At 31.7% G+C, this 7,334-nt stretch overlaps 2 non-coding genes across 2 annotated transcripts; both read right to left on the bottom strand.

Moving 5' to 3' along the window:
- Nucleotides 1–757: 757 nt before the first annotated feature.
- On the bottom strand, nt 758–829 carry TRNAR-CCU (transfer RNA arginine (anticodon CCU)). Its single transcript has one exon. It is a non-coding gene; the product is annotated as a tRNA-Arg (tRNA).
- A 4,186-nt stretch (nt 830–5,015) lies between these two features.
- TRNAR-CCU (transfer RNA arginine (anticodon CCU)) lies at nt 5,016–5,087 on the bottom strand. The gene has a single exon. It is a non-coding gene; the product is annotated as a tRNA-Arg (tRNA).
- Nucleotides 5,088–7,334: the final 2,247 nt, after the last annotated feature.

Genomic DNA, 7,334 nt, shown 5'->3' with positions numbered 1-7,334 from the left:
AAGGTGAGATATTTAATGACCCTATGCTAGTGATATAGGTATCAGTTTGAGCTATAATCACATTATTGAAAGTAGACAACAATCATGGTATTTAGTTTCTTGTATAGAATTTTTTTGGCAGAACAGAGCATTTTATCTTCAAAATGATAACTGACCTCAACGTGATTTGAACACGCAACCTTCTAATATTGAGTGAGATGCGCTACCCTTGCCTCTTATTATAACTGATTTGGTAGATTCTCTGGTGGTTTATATTACAAATAGTTCATCTGCTTATACTAAACCTTGAATTAGGTAGTTGTCAAGTAAACAAGCCTATATCCTTGGTAACAAAACAAAAAGATATGTCTGGTGGTTTTTCTTTTAGTGTAGAATTTTTATGCATCACAGTATAGGTCATTTGAATGGAAAAAGTCATCCAAAAAATCAAATTGGTACTAAATGTATTTCTAAAAAAGACAAGGGACGGTAGTGATCCAAAATTGATCCAGAAAAGCTAATTGCTTTTAAATGTATTGTTACATTACAGACATTTAGAGTTGGCCTTCAAGTAAAGTTTAATCTAAACTGGATATTTTTAGTATTATAATTATGAGAACTGATTAGACGGTGAGATATTTAATGACCCTATGCTAGTGATATAGGTATCAGTTTGAGCTATAATCGCATTATTGAAAGTAGACAACTATCTTGGTATTTAGTTTCTTGTATAGAATTTTTTTGGCAGAATAGAGCATTTTATCTTCAAAATGATAACTGACCCCGCCGTGATTTGAACACGCAACCTCCTGAACAGGAGTTAGACGCGCTACCATTGCGCCACGAGGTCTCTTGTTAAAACTGATTCAGTAGATTTTTCTGGTGGGTGATATTGTAAATAGATCATCTGCTTATACTAAACCTTGAATTAGGTATTTGTCAAGCAAACAAGTCTATATACTTGGTAACAAAACAAAAAGATATGTCTGGTGGTTTTTCCTTTAGTTTAGAATTTTTATGCATCACAGTATAGGTCATTTGAATGGAAAAAGTCATCCATAAAATCAAATTGGTACTAAATGTATTGTTAAAATAGACAAGTGATGGTAGTGATCCAAAATTGATCCAGAAAAGATCATTGCTTTTAAATGTATTGTTACATTACAGACATTTAGAGTTGGCCTTCAAGTAACATTTTCTCTAAACTGGATATTTTTTGCATAATAATTATGAGAACTGATAAGAATGTGAGTTATTTAATGACTATGTGCTAGTGATATAGGTATCAGTTTGAGGTATAATCACATTACTGAAGTAGATAACAATCTTGGTAATTAGTTTCTAGTATAGTATTTTTGGGCAGAAAAGAGCATTTTATCTTCAAAATGATAACTGACCCCTACGTGATTTGAACACGCAACCTTCTAATATTGAGTGAGATGCACTAACCTTGCCTTCTATTATAACTGATTTGGTAGATTCTCAGGTGGTTTATATTACAAATAGTTCATCTGCTTATACTAAACCTTGAATTAGGTAGTTGTCAAGCAAACAAGCCTACATCCTTGGTAACAAAACAAAAAGATATGTCTGGTGGTTTTTCTTTTAGTGTAGAATTTTTATGCATCACAGTATAGGTCATTTGAATGGAAAAAGTCATCCAAAAAATCAAATTGGTACTAAATGTATTGTTAAAAATGACAAGTGATGGTAGTGATCCAAAATTGATCCAGAAAAGCTAATTGCTTTTAAATGTATTGTTACATTACAGACATTTAGAGTTGGCCTTCAAGTAAAGTTTAATCTAAACTGGATATTTTTAGTATTATAATTATGAGAACTGATAAGACGGTGAGATATTTAATGACCCTATGCTAGTGATATAGGTATCAGTTTGAGCTATAATCACATTATTGAAAGTAGACAACAATCATGGTATTTAGTTTCTTGTATAGAAATTTTTTTGGCAGAATAGAGCATTTTATCTTCAAAATGATAACTGACTCCGAAGTGATTTGAACACGCAACCTTCTGATCTGGAGTCAGACGCGCTACCGTTGAGCCTCAAGGTTTCTTGTTAAAACCAATTCAGTAGATTTTTCTGGTGGGTTATATTGCAAATAGATCATCTGCTTATACTAAACCTTGAATTAGGTAGTTGTCAAGCAAACAAGTCTATATCCTTGGTAACAAAACAAAAAGATATGTCTGGTGGTTTTTCCTTTAGTTTAGAATTTTTTGCATCACAGTATAGGTCATTTGAATGGAAAAAGTCATCCATAAAACCAAATTGGTACTAAATGTATTGTTAAAATAGACAAGTGATGGTAGTGATCCAAAATTGATCCAGAAAAGATCATTGCTTTTAAATGTATTGTTACATTACAGACATTTAGAGTTGGCCTTCAAGTAACGTATTCTCTAAACTGGATATTTTTTGCATAATAATTATGAGAACTGATAAGAATGTGAGTAATTTAATGACTCTGTGCTAGTGATATAGGTATCAGTTTGAGGTATAATCACATTATTGAAAGTAGATAACAATCTTGGTAATTAGTTTCTAGTATAGTTTTTTTGGGCAGAAAAGAGCATTTTATCTTCAAAATGATAACTGACCCAGACGAGATTTGAACATGCAACCTTCTTATCTTGAGTGAGATGCGCTACCGTTGCCTCTTATTAAAACTGATTCGGTAGATTCTCTGGTGGTTTATATTACAAATAGTTCATCTGCTTATACTAAACCTTGAATTAGGTAGTTGTCAAGCAAACAAGTCTACATCCTTGGTAACAAAACAAAAAGATATGTTTTCTGGTTTTTCCTTCAGTGTAGAGTTTTTATGCATCATAGTATAGGTCATGTGACTGGAAAAAGTAATCTTTAAAATATAATTGGTACTAAATGTATTTTTAAAAAAGACAAGTGACGGCAGTGATCCATAATTGATCCAGAAAAGCTAATTGCTTTTAAATGTATTGTTACATTACAGACATTTAGAGTTGGCTTTCAAGTAAAGTTTAATCTAAACTGGATATTTTTAGTATTATAATTATGAGAAATGATAAGAAGGTGAGATTTTTAATGACTATATGCTAGTGATATAGGTATCAGTTTGAGCTATAATCACATTATTGAAAGTAGACAACAATCTTGGTATTTATTTTCTTGTATAGTATTTTTGGGCAGAAAAGATCATTTTATCTTCAAAATGTTAACTGACCCCGACGTGATTTGAACACGCAACCTTCTAATATTGAGTGAGATGCGCTACCGTTGCCTCTTATTATAACTAATTTGGTAGATTCTCTGGTGGTTTATTTTACAAATAGTTCATCTGCTTATACTAAACCTTGAATTAGGTAGTTGTCAAGCAAACAAGCCTACATCCTTGGTAAAAAAACAAAAAGATATGTCTGGTGGTTTTTCTTTTAGTGTAGAATTTTTATGCATCACAGTATAGGTCATTTGAATGGAAAAAGTCATCCATAAAATCAAATTGGTACTAAATGTATTGTTAAAATAGACAAGTGATGGTAGTGATCCAAAATTGATCCAGAAAAGATCATTGCTTTTAAATGTATTGTTACATTACAGACATTTAGAGTTGGCCTTCAAGTAACGTATTCTCTAAACTGGATATTTTTTGCATAATAATTATGAGAACTGATAAGAATGTGAGTTTTTTAATGACTATGTGCTAGTGATATAGGTATCAGTTTGAGGTATAATCACATTATTGAAGTAGATAACAATCTTGGTAATTAGTTTCTAGTATAGTATTTTAGGGCAGAAAAGAGCATTTTATCTTCAAAATGATAACTGACCCCGACGAGATTTGAACACGCAACCTTCTTATCTTGAGTGAGATGCGCTACCGTTGCCTCTTATTAAAACTGATTCGGTAGATTCTCTGGTGGTTTATATTACAAATAGTTCATCTGCTTATACTAAACCTTGAATTAGGTAGTTGTCAAGCAAACAAGCCTACATCCTTGGTAACAAAACAAAAAGATATGTCTGGTGGTTTTTTCCTTTAGTGTAGAATTTTTATGCCTCACAGTATAGGTCATTTGAATGGAAAAAGTCATCCATAAAATCAAATTGGTACTAAATGTATTGGTAAAATGACAAGTGATGGTAGTGATCCAAAATTGATCCAGAAAAGCTAATTGCTTTTAAATGTATTGTTACATTACAGACATTTAGAGTTGGCCTTCAAGTAAAGTTTAATCTAAACTGGATATTTTTAGTATTATAATTATGAGAACTGATAAGAAGGTGAGATATTTAATGACCCTATGCTAGTGATATAGGTATCAGTTTGAGCTATAATCACATTATTGAAACTAGACAACAATCATGGTATTTAGTTTCTTGTATAGAATTTTTTTGGCAGAACAGAGCATTTTATCTTCAAAATGATAACTGACCTCAACGTGATTTGAACACGCAACCTTCTAATATTGAGTGAGATGCGCTACCCTTGCCTCTTATTATAACTGATTTGGTAGATTCTCTGGTGGTTTATATTACAAATAGTTCATCTGCTTATACTAAACCTTGAATTAGGTAGTTGTCAAGTAAACAAGCCTACATCCTTGGTAACAAAACAAAAAGATATGTCTGGTGGTTTTTCTTTTAGTGTAGAATTTTTATGCATCACAGTATAGGTCATTTGAATGGAAAAAGTCATCCAAAAAATCAAATTGGTACTAAATGTATTTCTAAAAAAGACAAGGGACGGTAGTGATCCAAAATTGATCCAGAAAAGCTAATTGCTTTTAAATGTATTGTTACATTACAGACATTTAGAGTTGGCCTTCAAGTAAAGTTTAATCTAAACTGGATATTTTTAGTATTATAATTATGAGAACTGATTAGACGGTGAGATATTTAATGACCCTATGCTAGTGATATAGGTATCAGTTTGAGCTATAATCGCATTATTGAAAGTAGACAACTATCTTGGTATTTAGTTTCTTGTATAGAATTTTTTTGGCAGAATAGAGCATTTTATCTTCAAAATGATAACTGACCCCGCCGTGATTTGAACACGCAACCTCCTGAACAGGAGTTAGACGCGCTACCGTTGCGCCACGAGGTCTCTTGTTAAAACTGATTCAGTAGATTTTTCTGGTGGGTGATATTGTAAATAGATCATCTGCTTATACTAAACCTTGAATTAGGTATTTGTCAAGCAAACAAGTCTATATACTTGGTAACAAAACAAAAAGATATGTCTGGTGGTTTTTCCTTTAGTTTAGAATTTTTATGCATCACAGTATAGGTCATTTGAATGGAAAAAGTCATCCATAAAATCAAATTGGTACTAAATGTATTGTTAAAATAGACAAGTGATGGTAGTGATCCAAAATTGATCCAGAAAAGATCATTGCTTTTAAATGTATTGTTACATTACAGACATTTAGAGTTGGCCTTCAAGTAACATTTTCTCTAAACTGGATATTTTTTGCATAATAATTATGAGAACTGATAAGAATGTGAGTTATTTAATGACTATGTGCTAGTGATATAGGTATCAGTTTGAGGTATAATCACATTACTGAAGTAGATAACAATCTTGGTAATTAGTTTCTAGTATAGTATTTTTGGGCAGAAAAGAGCATTTTATCTTCAAAATGATAACTGACCCCGACGTGATTTGAACACGCAACCTTCTAATATTGAGTGAGATGCACTAACCTTGCCTTCTATTATAACTGATTTGGTAGATTCTCAGGTGGTTTATATTACAAATAGTTCATCTGCTTATACTAAACCTTGAATTAGGTAGTTGTCAAGCAAACAAGCCTACATCCTTGGTAACAAAACAAAAAGATATGTCTGGTGGTTTTTCTTTTAGTGTAGAATTTTTATGCATCACAGTATAGGTCATTTGAATGGAAAAAGTCATCCAAAAAATCAAATTGGTACTAAATGTATTGTTAAAAATGACAAGTGATGGTAGTGATCCAAAATTGATCCAGAAAAGCTAATTGCTTTTAAATGTATTGTTACATTACAGACATTTAGAGTTGGCCTTCAAGTAAAGTTTAATCTAAACTGGATATTTTTAGTATTATAATTATGAGAACTGATAAGACGGTGAGATATTTAATGACCCTATGCTAGTGATATAGGTATCAGTTTGAGCTATAATCACATTATTGAAAGTAGACAACAATCATGGTATTTAGTTTCTTGTATAGAAATTTTTTTGGCAGAATAGAGCATTTTATCTTCAAAATGATAACTGACTCCGAAGTGATTTGAACACGCAACCTTCTGATCTGGAGTCAGACGCGCTACCGTTGAGCCTCAAGGTTTCTTGTTAAAACCAATTCAGTAGATTTTTCTGGTGGGTTATATTGCAAATAGATCATCTGCTTATACTAAACCTTGAATTAGGTAGTTGTCAAGCAAACAAGTCTATATCCTTGGTAACAAAACAAAAAGATATGTCTGGTGGTTTTTCCTTTAGTTTAGAATTTTTTGCATCACAGTATAGGTCATTTGAATGGAAAAAGTCATCCATAAAACCAAATTGGTACTAAATGTATTGTTAAAATAGACAAGTGATGGTAGTGATCCAAAATTGATCCAGAAAAGATCATTGCTTTTAAATGTATTGTTACATTACAGACATTTAGAGTTGGCCTTCAAGTAACGTATTCTCTAAACTGGATATTTTTTGCATAATAATTATGAGAACTGATAAGAATGTGAGTAATTTAATGACTCTGTGCTAGTGATATAGGTATCAGTTTGAGGTATAATCACATTATTGAAAGTAGATAACAATCTTGGTAATTAGTTTCTAGTATAGTATTTTTGGGCAGAAAAGAGCATTTTATCTTCAAAATGATAACTGACCCAGACGAGATTTGAACACGCAACCTTCTTATCTTGAGTGAGATGCGCTACCGTTGCCTCTTATTAAAACTGATTCGGTAGATTCTCTGGTGGTTTATATTACAAATAGTTCATCTGCTTATACTAAACCTTGAATTAGGTAGTTGTCAAGCAAACAAGTCTACATCCTTGGTAACAAAACAAAAAGATATGTTTTCTGGTTTTTCCTTCAGTGTAGAGTTTTTATGCATCATAGTATAGGTCATGTGACTGGAAAAAGTAATCTTTAAAATATAATTGGTACTAAATGTATTTTTAAAAAAGACAAGTGACGGCAGTGATCCATAATTGATCCAGAAAAGCTAATTGCTTTTAAATGTATTGTTACATTACAGACATTTAGAGTTGGCTTTCAAGTAAAGTTTAATCTAAACTGGATATTTTTAGTATTATAATTATGAGAAATGATAAGAAGGTGAGATTTTTAATGACTATATGC

The sequence above is a fragment of the Taudactylus pleione genome, unplaced genomic scaffold (genome assembly GCF_031769625.1).
Source record: "Taudactylus pleione unplaced genomic scaffold, aTauple2 ptg000393l, whole genome shotgun sequence".
Lineage (NCBI taxonomy): Eukaryota > Metazoa > Chordata > Amphibia > Anura > Myobatrachidae > Taudactylus > Taudactylus pleione.
This window is presented reverse-complemented; position numbering and strand designations above follow the sequence as displayed.